Raw genomic sequence first — 22,185 nt, forward strand, 5'->3', positions numbered from 1 at the left:
AAAGATGAATGTTTTAAACGTTTCTTTAAATTTAGAGTTTATGAATCCTTAATAATCTTCAAAATAAATGTCCTTCAAATGACCTTTAAAATTATTGGCAGCTTACTGTTGAAAGAACAGCGTCCAGCAAAATAAAACTAAATGAATTTTTTGCAATTTATTTTTATATGCTAAGCCTATTGAAGTAGGGTAGACAAAAATTAGATTACAGGAGACTGAAATACTCGGAGTATTTTTTTTTTCTATTTGAAGTGCTTTTTTCTAAACTCGAAAGTTTGGGGAAAAGCACTTCAAATAAATTGGAAAAAAAATTCAAGCTGCGATCTTCGGTACTTGAATATGCACCAATGAAGAAAAAAAAAAAATCTTATGAAGTCATCGCTTTCAACAGCGTGAGTTGGTCGAATCAACGTAGAACTAGATAATGATAGCGTGTTGGCTTAACAAGATTATAAACTAAATTTAGGGATATTATTGGAGAGAAACGAGTTGGCTCTTGCTGTCGTCAAGCGTGTAAGCCCTAATCCCACGGAGTTGAAGATAATTACCAAAATCCGCTTGGGTTTTTGTTTTCTCCCAAGACAAGAAAAGAGAAGGGAGAAATGCAGAAATTCCTACTTAAAAAAAAAAAAAAAAAAGTATTTTACTTGAACAGGAATTCTAAATTCTTCCCAAAACACTTAAAAGAAACGAATTCTTTCAGATGCAAATAAAATCGGTCGCTTTTATTCTTCTTCTACCTTGTTCTACAATAATAGTAATTTTTTGTTCGCATTTTCTGATTTTTTTTCCCTCTCGTAACCTTCTTTCTCCACTGAAGATGCAATACACTTAAACAGCGGTTTAACTCAGACAATTTTCTTCATCACAGGTGTTTACTAATGGAAGGAGCAATAAATGAAACTCGTAACGCATGACAAAATCGTTGAAAATGGCACGAAAAGTTTATACCATTTGATATAACACTTGCACAAAGGGTCTAATCTTCGTAATAAAGAGGGGGAAATATACAAATTAGGCAAAATCAGTTGTAACGAGTATCAAAACCAAATACTGAGGGAAACCGAGAAATGATAATACAGTATTATTTTATTAATAACTAAATATTTTCTTATTGCGAACACGAACTACTATCGCAGGATGTCGATGGTCGTCAGCGATCGAAGTTTGACCGTCTTTGACAAGTTGAACGCAAAACTTGACGCACCGCGTTCCTGATATCGGAACACACACACAAAAAATATCAAAGTACTGTTGATGACGCAATGATGATTGCGAGCTTGTTTGGTCACGTCACGACATGTCTATACATATCTGCTTACGAAACAATGCGTTGTGTTCCCAGTTTCTTTCCACTAATAATCGTCCTGGAAATAATATCCCCCCCCCCCACCTTCGAATCGGTAGATATGGATATATGCATCGCAACCATTGGTGATACAGGTCTGTACAAGTGGGAGAAAAATTCCCTCACCCGAATCATTCAATCAATCCACCACATTTCTACTGAGTTTTCGTGGATACACAGGTCAAAGAAACGACTTCCTACAGGCGACAACACCCGTTATAGACTGGATCAGACAACTTGATCTTGACCTATAAGTGTTTTGTCTGTTGAAAGCATAAGTGCCTTTGTTTTTTTCTAAATGTTTGTCACTTACTTTTAACATGTTTATCCTGACTTACCTTTATAATTGCAAGTAGATTGCCATACGTTAAATAAATAACATAACAGGTATAAAAGAAAGCAGACAGTCGTGTAATCTTCACAGAATAATATTAACAGTAAAATGAGATTTAATTGAATAGCTCAGTGACTTTCGACGTGGGGGGGGTTATCATGGGATGCTAACCTTTGCAAGAATTCAGTTCGGGAAATTGCTGAGAGTTATGGGAGGACGTCGATAAGAATATACAAGATAATCAAGGAGACAAAATGCTATGGAGGCACTGAAGTGGCTTAGAAAGAGAAGAAAGTGAACGTGAAAAGGAATTAGAAATAATAGACAAGATAGAGAAACCAAATATAAGGATATTATGGATGTGTGGAGAAATTACTTTGAAAACGTATTAAAAGCGATAGGAAGCAAATGACTTATACAATATTCAGGTACTCAAGTATTCGCGCTGGAAAAACCCATCTGAAATGTAAAATGCTGCCGAAGTATTTGATCAAAAATGGTCAAATGCCGAGATATAAACGTTTTCTGGGTTATACTGTATAATTCAGAAGGTCGAATTTCGAGTAACTTGTTTTTTAAAGTAAAGCTGTCATTATCACCAATCGAACCAAGAAGGCAGATGAATCTGAATACAAGAATTATAACTAGATTTCCCTATTGAGTGTTGCAAGTAAGACGAACGCAAACATGCATCAGAAGATGTGAAGAAATAAGATCCGTCAGGACCCGATTTTTATTTTGAAGACAAACAGTTCAGAAATGATCGGGATATTATACGGATTTATAATCGCTTTGTAGATCTGGATAAGAAATATATGAAAAGGTTCCAAGTGGAAAGCTTTTCAAAAAGCTACAATTATATGGTAGAAACGGGCCAATATATAGCAATATATATAATCTATATTTGAGTTATGTCAGCAGTAAGAATTGAGAGAAATACAGAAAGGTGAACTGAATGTAAAATGATAAGACAAGGATGCACCTTATCTCCACTCTTATTCATCATCTGCATGGATAAACGGGTTTAATGCTACAATCTCGCTATGTAACTATGCACAAGATTTTGTTCTTTTATCCAGCCCCTCTTTCTTTTGTATATCGACAGTCTACTGTACACAGTTGACCTCCAACCCCAATAGGCAGTCGTTGATCACAGGACACTTTTTTTGTTTGACAAACATTACACTACCCAAATCAGCACAACTTACTGAACATCAATCTCCATTACTCTCAATTCTGATCTTAAAAATGGTTTTCTTCTCGTATGACCTTAGACAACACTCAAGTCTCCAGGCAAGATGAGATTTCTCTTCTTAACATTACACTGATATCAACACATTACAAGCCTTGCCTCTTTGGCATCCGAAAATCTAGCATCTCTCTTTCGCTCGAGGCGTTGCTTTATCTGCAAAACAAATATTAGCCCATATAAATCCGCCCAACTATTGAATGTTGCACTTGCGTCTCAGGTGGTGTCCCTAAGATATTTTTAAAAATACTTGACTCACCCAAAGACGGCAATCGGACTGATCAATGACCCAATTTCTTACCAATTCATTCCTACAGGCGTGTGTGATTTCTGCAATGTGACTTTTCTATAAATACTTCCATGGAAACTTTTCATAAGAATTAGCATCAACGGTTCCTCCAGATTCTATTAAATCCATTGAAACGCATGCAGTCACCCAACACAGTTCGACTCCAAACTATCGAACGAGTTTTGCTTCCTCCTATTTCATTCTTTCTATGCTGGATTCTGCAGGGCTGCCAGTCGAATGTAAATATCTGGCGATGCACCATTCCCAACTTTTCTTCCATTGTTGGAATGTTTCCTGGAACGCATTTCTGTGATGGCGCGCAGTTCTTTTATCGCATTTTCCTGAATCTCCTCTATGGTTTGGAAACGATGTTCTTTCCAAGTGGTTTTTAAGTTTGGGAAACAAAACAAAAGTCTGCTGGGCTAAGGCCCGAGAATAGGGTGGACGGGGCACAACGGACAATGCCTTTCCAATAAAAAAAAAAAAAAAAAAAAAAAAAACACAACCAACATCACCTTGATCTTTAACTGACTCATCCGTGCTTTTTTTGGTCGAGGACCCTTTCCTCATCCACTGCGACGATTGTATCTTGATTTCAACATCATAGCCATAAACCCACATCTCATTTTTTACAACGTTTGCAGCAAAATTTCACACACACACACACGTGCTGTTCTTTAAGTTCATGTTCTTTGTCACTAATCCGACGAATAGCTTGTGCACGTGCTCACTTCATCGGATGTAACTCGACGACTAATTCTCATAGCAAAACGGGACAATTACAGTTTGTTCTCAAAACCTGCCGCTAGGTGCGCTCAGTAGCCACAGCGCGCGCTCTCTGTCCTGGTTGGCGCGCTATTTAAAAAGTTCGATTTTTTTTTTTTTTTTTTTTAAACACGCCTCGTAATATTTTGTTTGGAAAATATTTTAAGTTACTTAAATATTTTAGGATTTTCAAAATTTTGTGATGATTTTCGATATAACTTAATTTATATTTTTAAACTATAAAAAGTTGAGTAGATTTTTGAATATTTTTCAAGGATAAACTGCGAAGAACACGTTGGGTTCAGAGCAAGAGGGATTGTTCAAGACCATGTTTTTAAAGCTGAAATAGTTAATCGTAAAATCGGGCGTTAGAATTTACGAGTTGACAGAAAAGTTGTCTGACGTGAAATGAAGCATGGAGATAGTACGCACTCTTCTAGCGCATGCTCTCCGCACAGTTATTGATCATGGATCACGTCTATATGGACCACATTTACAAAAGAAAGTAACATTAAGGCTGATATCAAAATCGGGTGATATTCAACTCGGCTCTTTATGCTGATGATGATTATGCCGGTGACAAAAAAAAAAAAACAACAACAAAAGTCTTGAAGAGTCTGTAAAAATCAACAGCAAAACGAAAGCCTACGAAAATAGGCAAGAATCATGGCGGGGGAAATTCATTCTCTATGGATAATTTCTAGATCACAAGAATTTCAACTATTTAGGTAGAGTTTTAGAGAAGACAACAAATTAAGGTGAGGACAAATTATATATATTTCTTCCTTTAACTAGTTTATTCTACTGACGATCTCTTACTATTCTAACTGGTATCACTGACTGATTCTCAGCCAATAATACCAGTTAGAGTTAAGAATAATAAGTGTTAAGAATAATATACATATATACAATACCAATAATAAGTATATAATTAAAGCATATTAATAAAATACATTCATGATTAAATATTTAAAATGTTAATTAAAAATAGTTAAATATTATCATAAAACGATAATTCAACTTGTCGGTTGTTAAAGATCAATGAATATTATTTATTAATTTCAAGTGAGAATTATTAATAAGCTAGTAATTAAAGTCATTGATTCGTACTAGTTGCTCAGCAGTCTGGGACAAAGACTAAGAACAGTTGCAGTTCTATATATTTAAACAGAGCAAACTAAAACTGAATAGAGTAACTAAATATCATAAAGAAAAAAAAAAGTTTAAAATAAAAAAGACATTTTCTCTCATATTATAGATATGTAACAGACAGACTAACACGTGCTTATATATTTAAAATTCTGTTTCCTTGAATCTACTTAAAAAAAATATGAGAGGCATTACCAAAATTACCACAAAAGAGCAGCCACAATACTATATATACAAAATAATTAGGTTGGAATTTAATTATATTAATTATTTTTAGAAAATAGTCAAAAACTGACCAGCAAGTCCTTCTTGGAAAGAGCCAGCAGTGGCTAACAAGAACTGAAAACCCATGTGTGCATTATGGAATATGTGAGTAGACAAGATATCATATAACTGGCAGCGGACAAACAGAAAACAGAGGAATATGAAACTGTAGTGGCTTAAAAAAAAAAAAAAGTTAAATTCTGTTAGAATATGGTAAACAAAAATAAGACATTTAATAAGAATTAAATTTAAAGTTACTTACGATTAATAAGAATTAACTGTAAATAACTCTAAGAGCAATCACTGTTTAACTCGATGGCTTCACTACACTAAGATTTTCTCTATCGTTTAAGACAAAGAATTTATTACTATCAGAGGCGTAGCTACGGGGGGAGGGGCGGTCGGCACTTTGAACCTTTTTGAACTTTTGCAGTTAATTCTAAAATACAGTCTCGAGAACTCATTTCCAAATATTGTAATACTACTGCGAATTTTCCTTACAATTGCTAGTTGTGAGAGGAGTTTTTCTAAATAAATTTAAGAATTACCTACATGACTATGAAATAGACTTCGCCAATGTCATCGACGATTTTGCTAAGAGAAAAGCAAGAAAAATAACATTTTAAAATATTGAAATTAAAGTTTTTCTTCAAAAATAAACAGTGTTTTAATTTATTTCCCTCTACGTCGTTTGACTTTTTGTAGTATTTTTGGTGTGTATTGAGAGGGGCGGCAAAAGCTCTAGCTACGCCACTGATTACTACTTAAATCAAGAAACGAAATGCCCATCTCGCTTATGGCAATAAAAGAAAAACTCCATCATTAGTTGATAGTAAAAAAAAAAAAAAAAAAGACAATGGTACTGTTCAAACGTTGGGGAGGGGGGTGAACGCTAAGATAAATCAGGAATGAAGAAAGAAATTGAGAAAGATAAAGATTAAAATTATCTACAGAAATGCATCGTTTAATCACTCAAAACATTTCAAGGGTAAAAAATGCAAAGAAGTAAAAAAAAAAAAGCTCAGAACCACACTCCGCTTAGGCAATATAAATGATGCACCAGGTCAAAGCTGAAAAAGATTTAGTGTATGTCAGTGCAGCATTTCAGTTTTAAGATTTAGTGGCTTTTTTTCCCCTCTCTCAGAGCACGTTTATCTATTTAAAAAAAAAAAAAAAGAACTACAGCTATTTATGGACAGGTACAAAGAAATACCAGTACACATAAATAATGGTCAAATATTATTTTATTTATTTTTTTGCGACAAAGGCTATTAATATAAAATGTATCATCAACGAAACTCAATCCTTTCTGAAATTAAAATAAATAAATAAATTTGATCATTTTTCATTGTTCTTAAATATTTCACTTTCGAGGTCTTTTTTTTTTTTTTTTCAGAAAAAGAAATCAAGTTTTTTTATTTATTTATTTATTTAGTTCTTTCTATGTCTGTCAAAATTGAAAAACTTTCTTATTCAAATATTTCAAGATTTTCTGCTTCAAGAAAAATATCGAAAATAGATTATGGATTCCTATGTTATTCTTTTCCAATAGATATGCAAACGTTGATAAAAAAGGGGGGGAAAGAATATAGCAGTTTCTCACTTAACATTTTTTCTGAGGAATTTGCAATCCTTAGACATCAATTTCGAGTTGTACAATCGTTTTCATTATATTCCAACATGCAATATTAGCAACTTCCGGTATTAATGATATGTCAGAGTGACGAACCATTTATATCCTGAACTTTAAAATTCATTAACTAATTCGAGGTAAAAAAATTAGTGAAAGGAGTCAGCATTAAAGATAAAACACGAACCTTAAATCGGGATCTTAGCGAACATAAAAAATATACCTCGATATAGAAAGTTATTATAAAGAAAAAAAAAAGGAATAAAAAAGTGGGTTATTACAAATTTCTCGCTGTGTTTAACAAATATGCCACTGACCTCTTTTATAAACAAAGATCGACTGTTGCTCCAATCACATAACATTAAAGTACACGAGCGCCACCTATTTCCTGTAATGCGAAAAATCGTTAACTACTGGATGACGAGCAGTCATGAAGTGAAAATGACGGCTGTTTTCAAACCTTTGTCATTAATCTTGCCAATACAGACAGAGTAGCTTTAATTTGGATCTGAAAGTCTTTCTGATCTACTTGTAACATTTATCTTGTGTTTAAAATGCGAAATTATGGCTATGTTAATATGGCATATGATTAATACAGAACTGCGCAGAGGGCTAATTTAATACAGAAACTGCGCAATGGCTAACGCTCTCGGACACAACTGGCGCAACAGTTATTAACCTTGTGTTAATTAGGATAAAAAAAAGAGTGCTATAGTGAAATGCGTATTTCAGGACACCAAAATAGCTTATTAATAAAAAATTAATCTACTTATAATCAAGAAATGTATGTCCAAGTGTTATAATTATGTGGTAAATAACGGCAAGTACCTAAGGCCACACAAAATACATTCTTATTGTTTACATACTAATTACCACGACTGGTAACATTATTATAATAATAAATATTAATCATTTTAATTAATGTTAATTAAAAGAACAAAGAATGCAGCCCACAAGGCTCAAAAGTGGCTACAACGACTGGATTATATCCAGTCATTGCCAGATAATACAAAAGATAATATAAAACTAGGCCTTGCGTAATCCTTTTATGGAAAACAAGCAGCGCCCTCTCACGAGACAAAAAAGTAACTATTACCGGTGACATTATGGGACTTAATTATTAGAGGAGGTTACATTAGGGGCTCCCATACTTTTAATAACGTAACAGTAAATGCTTTTCATTAAAGTGTTAAGAACGCGAACCATTTAATGATGGGTGTTCCCTGGTGCGTGAAACTATAAACAAGCTGGATATACATGGAGTATGTAGTTAATGGAACTAAGACTGTGCGAACGAGTTCCGCTAGATAGAAGACGCTTCCTATTGCCGTAAATATGAAAAGTAGAAATGCACAAATGACACGTTGGTGCCACTACTCGTGTCGTAAAGCCTAGGTTATTTGTTTTTGAGAGTATATTTTCAATTTGATACACCACTCATGTATTAGATGCAATGGGGGGGGGGGGGAGAATTGAGAGTGTCGTCCGGAGTGACTGACAAGCTCTTTTCAATCTCCATTTGTTTTTTTTTTTTCTGTTTTACTTTTTTATATATATACGTTGCGTCTCGGTATTTTTTGAAGGTATTTTTTCTCTTGCGCCTGCACTTTTATTATCTCAAACAATTGTTTTCAGAGGTAATATGTTGGGATGGAGAGTTCTTTGTTGTTCGTTAAGATTACGCCAAGCCAGGTAAAGCCATGAGGGCGGACGTGCATTATCTGGTTAACGACGTATGTTCTCCAGTTGGGAAATTAGATGCGTGGGAAGGGCACGAGAGAGAGAGAGAGAGAGAGAAAAAAAACAATAGAAAGATTAGGAAAAGAGTGATAGAACGAAAGGAAAAGAAAAGTGAATGTGTAGGGAGCGAGAATAAAACTGAGACAAAATGGAGAGATTAAATATGTCATGGGGAGGGAGAGAGAGAGAGAGAGAGAGAATAAATGATGGAGAGAGGCAGAAAATGGTAAGAACGGCAGCAGTTCATATATCTGAAAGGTGCACGTTTTACTTTGGTTGCCCCCAAGAAGGGGTTGTCGCAGTTCTGTTTCTTGTCACAAGCTGTCTTGTGTGAACTTTCTCCCAAAAGAAAGGGTTGCAAATCCGAAGTCTTTTTTAGCGAAGTCAACGTTCCGCAACACCAATCGGCGACGAGAGAGCTTTTCATAAGAAGGCGAGGAAACATCTTACGTCATCAATATCAATTAGTGTCGGGAAAGAACAGGCAATTCTACAATGACAGACGGTAATTAGGTCGCGTTTCCCGTGATTTAAAAGTGCGCGCGTGCTATTTAGAAAAGTAAGTGCAACACACCAGGCGTTTGTTGCTCGCGGGGAAGTGCCGTTCGTTTCGTGTCCGAATTAGCGGCGCGTGTAAGAATTCGATTGTAAAAGATATCGAATACAGAGGTCGGCGTTTCCCCCCCTTGGATAATACGAGCGAACGGGAAGCGAACAGTCGTTCGTAGCTTTTCCCCCAACAGACGTTTGCATTTACACGGGCAATCCGACATGCTCTGATTTGCATGAGTCGTATTAACACATTCCGAGAAAAATCACTTAATTTTTTTTTTGTTTGTTTGTTTCGCTTATTCCCCCAGTCCTTTTTTTTTTTATTATTTTTAAGCTTTTTCGTTTGAATACGACATCGTCTGCGACGATCAAAGTCGTAAAATTTTAAACGTACGAAATCTCCGTCCAAGATGCTGAAGCCAGCGCTTACTCAAGCGCCAAGAACACTCTGGAAAACCATTTAAAGAAGGGGGAAAAAAAATAATAAAAAAGAATAAATCGTTTGAAGTGGAACGCTGAAGCTGTAAAAAAGTAAATACGAAGCACTCCAAGATCTTCAAGTCGCTTAACATTCGTTCACCTATCTCGAAGTTATAGAAAATGTTTCGGATAAAAGATTGCCTGCCCTTTTCTATTCACCGAAGGTGCTTTGGAACGCTATTGGACAAACGGTAGGCGCAACCAATTTATATTTCTTAACCCTGTTAACGCCAATAGCACTTGCAAAAGTAGAGCAGTTCGAGACACACGCCATCAATTGTACAGTAGACAAATCGTGTGCTAAGCCTTATATTACGTGTACACAGACGAATAATAAATAAACGCAAACATTTTTATTTTTAGAATATGTAACAGAAACAAAATATGATATTTCGGGGGTCAGCAAGTAGTGTGAGGGGAAGAGATCAAAAGGTAGAGTTGATAGTAGGAGGTTATAAAGAGGCCTCAGTCGACCAATTTAGCTACTTAACCGTGAGGTTGTGGCTAAAAGGTCTTTGGACAAAATGCTAAAAATGAAAACTGAACATAAATTATCCAAAAGAAACGAAATGATAAACATAACGTAGTAAGAAATTGATTACAGAACCAAATGAACAGAAAAAAATGGGGGAAGAATCTGGTTTGAGTGATACAGTTCTCAGGGAACTGATAAACAGCCTCGATGTTGGCTTTCGCTCAGTGGTGTAGCTAGTCTTTTTGCCGCCCGGGGCGGTCCCTGAGTTTGCAGGCCCTCTCAATACACACCAAAAATATAGACTGCTGTATAGACTCAAAACAGCGTATAGGGAAATAAATTAAAACACTATGTTTATGTTAAAAAACGTTTATTTAAAATACTATTTTTATTTTTGAAGTAAAACTTTAATTCCAACATTTTAAAATTGTATTTTTCTTGCTTTTCTGTTAGCAAAATCGGCGATGACATTGGCGAAGTCTATTTCATAGTAACGTAGGTAATTCCTCATCAATTTTATTTAGAAAAACTCCTCTCACAACTAGCAACACTTACAGCAATGGTGAGGAAAATTCGCAGTAGTATTACAATATTTGGGAATGAGTTCTCGAGACTGTATTGTAGAATTCACTGCAAAAGTTCAAAAAGGTTCAAAGTGTCGCCCGGGGTAGACGGCTCCCTTCGCTCCTCCCTAGCTACGCCTCTGCCTTCGTTGTTCGGGTTTAATCATGTCAACCCCCACCTATGCGCGAACTATAAAACCAAAGAATTATTTTATAAAAATAGACAAGGTTTAATTCGCTCCTGTGTAATGAAACAGATAATAGGTGCTTTGCATCCTTTCTTGAAGAAACTTCCATCCTTTAGCAGGTATCTCTCCTGTGCCAAGAACCTAAGCTAGCAAAAATAAAACCCACTGAGAACTCTGGCGTATGCATGTGCATTGGGGTAATGAGCTCTGACGTTAAAATGACAAATACTGGCCTTAAAAGGCTTTACTTTTTCGTTACAGGCGTCCTGTAATTTTCGGACGAGCAGAACTGGACTCGTCAGAAAAAGAACGCCCAGTACTGTAAGGGGGATGTATACTAGCGGAGTTAAACCATACGGAAGACACGTTGTCTGGAAATTTCCAAATATTTTAATTTTTGTTTCTCCTGCATTGACGTGCAGACCAATGATCATGCTGAATTGCTGCAACATGTCAAAGTAGACGTAGATGGAATCAAAGTCTCGGAGCGTTGCAACTACATCGTCAGCATATGCCGCAATCTTGCTCTGTCTGGAGACTCGTTGAGGAACTTTCTTGCAACTACTATCAATGAATTATAAATTAAATTAAAGTACAGCATTTTAATCGCTTTATATAAATGAACTAAATAAAAAATATTTTAAAAAATAAAATCAAAGATGAAGCAAGAGCCAAAAATATATCAGTGGCCCAAAGTAGTAGATTTATCTTCGTAAAAACACGGATAGTTTTTATCGAGTACCGACCCCACCAATCAGGATTAGCGTCTGGCATTTGTTGAGATAAGAGATTGCAGTTTAACTAGAAAAACTTTGCAGTATTTCTAAATTCGAAATTAATCCGTTGTCTGTGGAAGGAAGGAATATACCATGATATCCGGTCATCATTAAGGATTTTTGGTATTATCAAGGTATAAAATTAAAGAACGAAACAGAATTTATGGTTATTGGACAATGAAGTTAGTTTTTCTCCCTTTATTGCGCAAAAAGAATTAGATTTCTAGTCCTGCGCAGTGCTGTTCGTTTGCGAGATAATGCATGGAATTTAAGCCTTGCTTTTATAATACAATCTACTCGTAAATAGATTATCCTAATTTCTAGTGCGCATTGAATCTCACGTGCACTTTATGAATATGAAAGAAAAAGACAACATTTTGATTTCGATACCCCACTTTTATTTATTTTTTTTATGAAAGACTAAACCAACTCCATCCTTATAGTCCTTATAAGGACTGGCTTAAAGGGGCGAAGCAAGAATGCTTTTCATCTTCCCCGTTATCTGTAGAGGGCAGTGTAGGGATAAGGTGTTATTGAGCTATTAAAGCTCTGATCATGGCAGGAGGGTAACAGCAATAGCTGAGCCTAAAGTTAGAACTTCATAAGTCCTAAGTTAGAGCTACAACATTGCCATCCATTGCCCTCCAAGGGTATTGGATTGAATGAATCCGCACCTAAACGAACTCCAACATTAGCATGCAACTTATGGAGATCGGTCTTTGCGTTTTTCCTAAAACCAATAATTGGTGAGTTAGCAATGCTATATTATGAGGAAATTATTATAGAACAGGGTGATTTTCCGTTGCCTTCGTTGTGCAATACTATTCTGTGTCTGTGTTCACGGGGAGGTCTGCCCATTTTGAGACGAAAAACCTCCCACCACCGTATGAGACTGTATAACCCACCTTCGAGTGAATGTCTTTTGATTACGAACAATTTCATCGTCCAGTAAGAGACCATCACTCTGCTTATTGCATACCTGAAGGCGCTTAAAAAGGTCTTAATAATTATTGAAAAAATTAATAAAAGAACCGGACTATAACCCTTAGCCGGCCTACATCACTAGTATAAGATAGATTTACAACTTGAGGTATATGGGATGGGAATAAAAATAAAAACACAATCTAAAAAAATTAATACATCTTCTATTTCAAATATTAATACTTTAATATAAAAAAATCAAAATTTATTCATTGGCATTTTGGAAAATGTCCATTTTCGTGCAGAAGTACGCCGATTCTATCTGGACAAACATCATTAATTGGGAAATTCGTAACGTTGAAAAAATGGAAGTCTACAAGTGACACCGAGAACAACTACTCTTAAAATACTAATTAAGAGACTACCCTTGAGAAAACTTAATTACTTCATTTGCTGAAAAACATCCTAGAGAATTGCCTGGTCTCGATAACCACACGCAATCGTATCAGTGTTTCTACAATATGGAGAGTTGCATGACATGGATTTTCATGGAAGAGCTACTACCTCTCAGCTTTTGTTAACAATGGATACACGCAGTCATTTGGCATGCACCAAGACACACACATACAATCCGGATTATCGTGGAGCAGCGAATCTCATTACACGCTTTTTCAGTCTGTATGTATTTGGGTTTAAAAGGCGTAGACAGCAATCCTCAACGATGGATTGTCCCAAAGATGATGCCGTGTTGTATTGTTTTTCATAGAATGGATTAAGTTCACTGGACTGGTCATAGTGGATGGAATTGTGGCAACTACAATAATGTCTTAGATAAAGAAATTAATGAGTCAGTTGACATTATTGGTTTTAGGGATGAGACAAGATGCTTTTCATATTCTCCGCTATATGTTACTGCTACAGTGAGGGTAAAATTTTATGACCAGTTTGCTCGCTCTGAAAGGACATGGAGATTATGCATCGCTACAGGAAGTTAAAATGGCTTTTGGTCTTTTATGTTTGAATAGATCCGTTGCCTCGTAGGCTACAGCTTGCTGAACTAGATCGTTGGAGTGTATGGATGTTTTTAAGAAAAACTTTGTTGCTAAAGATTGTAGGAAAGAGAAGAAGTAAGAAATATTTGTAGCTCGATGAAGTTGATCGTTTCTGACGAACCACGGAGCGTTTAGAATCATTCGCAAGCACTTGTTTTGTACACGTTGCAGTTTGAGAATGTTAGTAATGGAAGTATGGCTCCAGGCTGGAGAAGCATAAATGACTACGGGACGAATCGTCAGCTGGTATAAAAGCAATTTGATTCTGACGTTCAGCTTGCTGTTCCTGTTAATTAGGGGGTAGATCTGGGGGATGGCTTTAGATGCCTTTTCACACGTAGACTTGATGTGCTGGTTAAAAGTTAATTTTTTGTCGAGCACGACACCAAGGTTTTTTGTTGCTGTCTGCCAGGGAATTTTAGTATTGAATAGTAAGACTTCTCCTGCAGGAGATATCGATCTTTTCGTGAAGAGAATGGCTGAACACTCTTTTGGGGATTCACTTGTAGTCTCCATTTGGAGAACCATTTCTCTAACTTCAGAAGGCTTTCCTGAAGCTTTTTAGTAATGAGGTGTGGCCAGAGTTATCTGGCTAATAATGCCGTATCATCCGCATATAAGGCCATGATGGATGACATTAGGTAGTGCGGAATGTCTGACATGTATATATAGAATAGCAACGGAGCCAGTAGGGATCCCTGCGGTACTCCTGCCAAGATATGGCACTGGGATGAGGTAGTGCCATTCATTTTGACTTGGATGCATCTGTTCTGTAGATATGATCTAAGTAGATGTAGCATTTTCAGTAAGATACCGTCTGAGATAAGTTTATGTAGCAATCCGAAGTGCCAAATTTTGTGAAATGCTTTGGATAGATCAACAAAAACAGCTCCAGTGTATTGACGCCAGTTGTAGCTGGTGGTGATATATTCAACTACTCTTGGGATTTGCTGGGTAGTACTATGGTCTTCCCGAAAACCAAATTAGGGAGGATATTTAGTTCATTTACTGAAACTTGAAGTCGTGATAGGACGACCTTCTCTGCAATCTTACCCAAATTGGAGATGAGGCTGATAGAATGATAATTGTGAGGCAGGTGCGGGTTCTTGTCTGGCTTATGAATCGGGATTACATCAGCCATTTCCAAATGGGAGGAAAATAGTGAAACCTTAAGATTTCATTTATTATTATGGTCAGGTGCACTACAGCTTTTAAGGGTAGCAGCTTGATCACCCTATTTGTGATGCCATCTGGACCAGGAGCTTTTTTTGTTCTTTAAATTTTTTATAATATCATATATTTCAGCAGGTGATGTTGGTGCGAGATGGTCAGCACCGGTATCAGGAAGTTTTAATGAGTGTCTGACCTGTCTGTGAATTTTATACAAGTGATCGAAGTCCAAGTTTTCAAATGAAGGTTTGCAGTGATCTTCTAAATTTTTTTGCTATGGCTTCTGCCTTTTCTACATCTGGGTGAACACGACCCTGGTCAGAAAGTATGGGAGAAGGGATCTGCCTTTGTTTCTGATATTCCTCAGTAGTCCTCAAATAGAGTGATCAGTAGGTGAGATAGAAGCTAAAGTTCTTCCCATACTTGGTCTCTGTGAGCTTCGAGTGCATCTCTCACTTCGCCATTTTTTCTATTAAGAACTGTTTTGTCTTGTACGCGCTCCAGTGTTGTGAAATCTTTTCCTTGCTCTGTTTTTTTCTTTGATCAAGTTCATATTGTCTTCTGGTAGACGACCACGCTTAGGGACAGATTTGTAGGAAGTGGCTGCCATTATAGCGGAGTTAATTTTTGGGTGAGGGTTGTGACTGCGGTTTCGACATTTCTTTTGAATTTATATGAGGAACAGGTCCAATGTCATCCTCGAGTTCTTTTGATAATCTTTCCCATGATATAAATGAGTGAGAGGGAGGAGACAGATATTCTTGTTTTCCCAGCTGTAGTAGAATTGGGTTATGATCAGATGACAACTCGTTCAATGATTTTAAGTATTGGAGTTTAATATCCTGCAGGATAGCTATATCCAGCAGTGTCAAACGCACTAAGATGAGTTGGTTCGGTGGAGTGTGCTACAACATCATAGTTTGATCCTATGTAGTTGGAAAGGATGCAGCCATTCTTGGTGGTGGTTCTACAATTCCAGGCAGAGTGCTTGGAGTTTAAGTCTCCGGCAATAATGATGGACTCACTGACGCCTAACATGGCAAATCAGAATGGAGTTTTTAAGGGTGGGTTGTAAGCTGAGTAGATTTTCAGTCTGCCAGCCGAGCTAGTGAATACTTCCACACCTGTGACCTCAAGGTTTGTGGTTGGAGGGTTGATTACAGAATGGTGTTTGATATAATTTTTAATAAAGATGACAGTACCGCCGCCTCTATAGTTTAACCTGTCGGTTCTGTATAGGCGATAACCCTTTATTTTAGGGTCTTAGATGTGTCTCGCTTATTAGAACAACATCTGGTTGATATCGATGGGTAAAATCTTGGAGCTCCAAAATTTTGTTTCTAAGGCCATGCAACGATCTGAAGAGAGGCTGGAATTAGTTTATTCCTATTCATCTATAAGTGCTGTGAGGATGGCCTGTCTTTCGCGTAGGAATCTTTTAGTGGAGAGTGCTGAAGGATTTGACAGGCTGAAGTCTTGTAGCATGCTTGCTAGAGAGACCGTAATAACAGCTGTCAGGTTTGTAGATTCTATTGGATAGTTCAGTTCTGGTGTTGACATGTTTGAAACGGGCGACATTTGCATAACGTCTTGTTTGCCTTTGGTATTCTCTATTTTTGAAGGCCTCTGATTGTGGCTGCTGAGCCTGCAGCTGTGGTGCATGGGCCTATGGTGTTCTTGTACTAGAGGAGGAGGACTGTTTAGCTGTCTCCAACTGTCTGTTATTCGGGTGCTGAATACATCCCTTATAGTTGACAGGGTGAGAGCCACCGCGTTTGGCACATTTAGCCGAGGTGGTTTTCGGCTTTGTACAGATATTGGTTGGGTGGCTATCCCCACATTTCACATATTTAAACTCAGCTTTACACAGTTTCTGGGAGTGACCAAACTTTTGGCACTTGCGGCATTGCCCAGAAGATGCTCTTTTCCGGAGTTGCTCTGGTGTGATGATGAGCCCGCAGATTGATTTTAAGTTGTAAATATTTTTGTAAATGTTATGGATCTCTACAAGTACTAACAGAATGCGAGTCTTGTCAGATCTATACATTCTTCTGACCTTAGGAGGCAGATCCTGTAAGTTAAGATCAGCAGCTATCTCTTCTGGATCAATGTGTTCACAGGCACCACGGAGGGCAACTTTTAATTTTTTTTTTTCTGAACTGAGTGAGAAGGTATGGTACTAAAAACATCTGACGTCCATTTCCTTTGTTTTTTCTATAATCTGTAACCGTGGCGGGTTGAATCTTGATATCCTCATCCACATTTTTGGCCTTTGTGTGATCAATTTATAAACTGGACATTTTGTTGATCTTAGAGCTGACCATCTGTATTTTTCTCTTAGTATGATCGGAGGCACCTTTTCTTTGGGAGAAGCAGTGGAGTCCGAAACTGGGCCGTGTTGTTCCATTTCTTAATCTTTGGGTGGTTCTACGGTTGTTTTGCGCTTCTTGCTCGCGCAGACCTCGCGGAGTGGAGATCACCGATTCCATCTGTTCCTCCATTTTAGCGGCGTCATCGCTTGTGACACTTGCGTGGGGAAACGTGTCATAAAGTTTTACCTTTCCTGGCCAGTTGTTATTAAACAGCTCGCCAATTCTGCTGAATTCACGATATACTTTCTCAAATATTCTCATCTATTTGTTTTTCGATGTCTATCAAAGTGATGCGTCAGAAGCTGGAAAAAAAAAAAAACGCTTACCATGCAGTTGTATCCTGGCCGGCACTTCTGCAAAACTCCGAATTTTTTGGATAGAAGCACTGGCATAAAATGGCGAGATCTTCAGAACTCATCTGCAACAAGTATCACTTACAAGTCATTTTTCACTACCACACAAGCGAAGTTATTGAAAAAACCGAAATTAGAATTTCCAATTCCGACAACCCTAAATCGAAATTAATGAGTTCTGAAAGTTCTAAAAAGAACTGGACGATGGACTGAGTCCTTTGCTCTTTTTCCGGTCATCTGAATGAAGAGAATCTGTGTGAATGGGGTGTTAATGAGATAAAAGTTCTAGTCATGGCTGAGTAACTGCATTAGCCGAGCCTCAGTTAAAACTTCATTGGCTACAGCATTGTCATCCGCTACCCATGAAGTCCTAAAAAAGGACTGGGTGATCTTCTATTCCTTTCGCCCAAATTAATGAGGCAGGACATATATGGCGCAGAGGGTGAAGCTTGACGCTTTTTATATTCCCTGTTGTCTGTTTCGGAAGCAGTGATGGGAGAGATCTGAGAGCTATTTTAGCTCGCCCTGAGTGGGCAGAAGTGGTTATTCGTCGTTGGGTGTTAGGATGGCTTTCGGTCTTTTATGTTTCCAGTGGTCATTACCGTCATAGTTTCCGGCTTGTTGTATCAGTTGGTTTGGATGCGTAGATGTCTTCATAAAGACTTTTTCTGTTAGGGAGCATAGTAGTAGTGGAGAGATGTAGGGGATATTTATGTCCCGGTGGATCTGGGCATTCCTGATGAATCACGGGGCGTCCATTCGCAGACACTTGTTCTGTAGTCTTTGCAGCTTGAGGATGTTTGTCTTAGAGGTATGGCTCCAGGCTGGGGAGGCGTATACGACTGTGGGACGGATTACTGTCTTGTACAGTAGAATTTTGTTTCTTGAGCTTAGTTTGCTGTGTCTGTTGATCAAGGGGTACAGCTGGGCGATACCTTTTGAAGCCTTGGTGCATGTGCTCTTGATGTGGCTGTTGAAGCATAATCGCTTATCGAGAAGTATTCCGAGGTATTTTGCTTCAGTTTTCCAGGGAATTTTAGAGTTGAACAGGCTGATGTCTCCTTTGGGAGATGCTCGTCTTCTTGTGAAGAGTATCGTTGTGCTTTTCTGAGGGTTTAATTGTAGTCGCCAGTCTGTAAACCATTTTTCTAGATTCAGGATGGTGTCTTGTAGTTTTTTGGTAACGAGATGTGGGTGGCAGGATCTGGCTAGTATAGCCGTGACATCTGCATAAAGGGCGATGGTGGATGTGAGAGGATTTTGAGGGATGTCTGCCATATAGATGTTGAACAGGATCGGGGCTAGCAGTAAACATGAGGAACTCCAGCGAGGATTTTCCGTTGGGTTGAGACTGTTTCATTGATTTTGACTTGCATCCTCCTGTTAGAGGGGTATGATTTGATCAGGTGTATCATGTTTAGTGGAAGGTTAGCGATGATAGGTTTGTAGAGGAGGCCTTGGTGCCAGATCTTATCGAAGGCCTTTGAGATGTCTAGGAAGACGGCTCTAGTGTGTTGATTCCAATTAAATCCTGTGGTGATGTATTATACCAGTCTATGGATCTGTTTGGTGGTGCTGTGATTTTGATAGAAGCCAAATTGTTCTTGTGGAATGATATTTAGTTGGTTGACATGATTTTGGAGTCTGATGAGGATGATTTTCTCTGCTATTTTCCCTAAGTTGGATAGCAGGCTGATGGGACTGTAATTTTCTGGTAGGTGTGGGTCTTTGCCTGGTTTGTGAATTGGGATGATGTCAGCTATTTTCCATGACTGAGGGAAGTGCTGTCATTTGAGGATGGAGTTTATGATGTTTGCCAGATGTGCTATGGCTTTGCGTGGTAGTGCCTTGATGACTTGGTCAGTGATGCCATCAGGACCTGGGACTTTTTTGATCTTGAGATGGTTGATGATGCCGGTTATTTCGGTAGGTGAGGTAGGCATTATAGGGCTTGGATTAACATCGGGACGATTTACTGTGAACCTGACTTTACGATAGATCTTGTATACGTGGCTGATGTTTAGGTTCTCATATGCAGGACTGCATTGTTTCTCTAATTTCTTGCTATGGCTTCGGCTTTGTCAGCATCTGTGTATACAAGGTGCTGTTCTGCTTGGAGAAGGGGGAGGGATTTGCGCTTGTTCCTGAGATTGTTTAGGAATTTCCGTATGGAATGATCTGCTGTAGAGATGGAGGTGAGCTTGTTGTCCCATTGTTCATTCTTGTGGTTCTGGAGAGCTTCTCGGACAGATTTATTTAATCTGTTGAATGCTGGGGAGAACGAGTGTTGTGATATCCTTTTCTGCTTTTTTCCCTTATTAAGTCCATGATTTCTTCCGGGAGATGGTTTTGTTTGTGGGTAATCGTGGATACTGTGGCTGCTGTTATAGCTTTATTGATTTGATTTGATTGGCGAGGTTCTTTATTGTCGTGTCTATTTCTTCCTTGGCTTTTATATGGGGAACCGGAGCAATGTGTTCTGGTAGCACTTTCCTAAGTTTCTCCCAGTTAACGGAGGTTTGGGGGATGACTGGTCTTTGTTCTCTAAGTGAAGTAGGATTGGGTTGTGGTCTGATGATAATTCGTTCAGTGCTTGAATGCTGTGCTGGTATTTGATGTTTTGTAGGATGGCGATGTCTAGGATATCGGCTGTGCCAGTTGGGCTGTGGTGGGTTGGTTCGGTGGGTCCTGTTAACAGCGTTGTTTAATCCTGTGTAGCTGAAGAGGATACGGCCATTTTTATTTGTGGTTCTGCTGTTCCATGAGGGATGTTTGGAGTTTAAGTCCCCAGCGACGATGATGGATTCATTTATGCCTAATACAGCATCCAAATCCGAAAATAGCAGTCTTAGCGGGGGAGTTGTAGGCGGCGTAGATTTAAATTCTTCCAGTGGAGTTTGTGTAGACTTCGACACCGGTGAGTTCTAGGTTGAAGGTTGGAGGGGGGTGAGTATTCCATTGTGCCTTATGCAGTTCCTGATAAATATGGCTGTACCACCGCCTCTGTAGTCCAGTCGATCATTTCTACATAGTGTGTAGCCTCTCAGTTTTGGATTGTCTGCAGGTCTTAGATGAGTTTCATTAATTAGGATTATGTCAGGGTTGTATCTGTGAGAGAATTCTTGAAGCTCCAGTGTCTTGTTTTTTAGGCCATTGGTGTTCCAAGCGGCGATCTTTAGTGAGTCTGGGAGTAATTTAGTTTTATTCATTAACAAGCATTGATAATATGGTTCGAGTTTCTTTTAGAAATCTTTTTGTGGAGTTTGGTGAAGGGTTTGACTTACTGAAGTCTGGAAGCATGTTTGCCAATGAGGCTGTGATGACTGTTGTCATGTTTGGAAGAATTTAATCCTGCTGGATATCTTTGGATGAGCGGGCTACTTCGACGGTGGCTTTCCAGGCTGTTGGTATTTTCCATTTGTGAGAGCTGGTATTTTGTTGTCTTTTATTGGGTGTTAGGCAACTGGGGAGCCCTCAACTCTGGTGCCTGTGGGCAGGGTTGAAAGATCTGTTTCCTTTTGTTCTCTGTTTTATTCTTAGGGTAGTCACTGCAGCTTATGTAGTTTGCTGGGTGGGGGCTCCCGCAGTTCGCGCATTTGGCTGGTGAGGTCCTAGGTTTTGAGCAGGTTGCTGTGGGGTGGTTTTGCCCACATTTGAGGCATTTGTAGTCTGCTCTGCAGAGTTTCTGTGCGTGTCCGTACTTCTGACATCTGTAGCACTGGCCTGACGAGGCTCTTTTCCTTAGTGGTTCTGTTGTGATTTTCAGACCCACAGATCGTTGTTAAGTTGTATATGTTCTTGTGTGTGTTGGGTATCTCAACGAGTACTAGGAGCATTGGACTCTTGTCAGCCCGTAGCATTCTGCTAACCTTGACAGGTGGGAGATCGTGGAGGCAGAGGTCTTCAGTAATTTCATCTGTGCAGATGTTTTCTGTTGCTCCCCTGAGTACAACTTTTAGGTTTTTTCTCCGACTTCAGTGAGTAAGTATGATATTTAATATTTGACTCATCCATGGTTTTTGTGGAGTCTGTAGTCGCCTACTGTGGCAGGCTGGATATTTACTCCATCGTCTACGTTTTTTGCCCATGAATAGGCAATTTGATGGTTTTGCATAATAGGCCTAAGGGCCGTCCAACGTTCTTTTTCGCGTAGAACAATTGGAGGAACTTTTTGGTTGTTGAGTGTGGGGAGGTCAGTGTTGGGGGTATCTTCTTCCATCCCCTCGTTTATCTGAGTCTCCGCTGTTTTACGTTTTTTCCGTGTATTGGTTTGTGTATCATGTTTTGGAGTGGGAGCAGAGATTATCAGGTTCATCTTCCCTTCTTCCCCTGATGTTGAGTTGTCCCCTTCTGTGGAGTCGTCTGTCGCTGAATATAGGTTTAGAAACCCTGGCCACTCTACCGCAAATTTCTTCAACAGTTTTTTGAGGAGGTCGAGCGCCAGCTTCTTATCCAACGATTGGATAAAGTCATCGGGACTTAAACTGGTCATGTTTAAAATATTCAAATATATGC

Source organism: Typopeltis vanoorti, chromosome 15 (assembly GCF_054136105.1).
Source record: "Typopeltis vanoorti isolate ZY-2024b chromosome 15, IOZ_Tvanoo_1.0, whole genome shotgun sequence".
Taxonomy (NCBI): domain Eukaryota; kingdom Metazoa; phylum Arthropoda; class Arachnida; order Uropygi; family Thelyphonidae; genus Typopeltis; species Typopeltis vanoorti.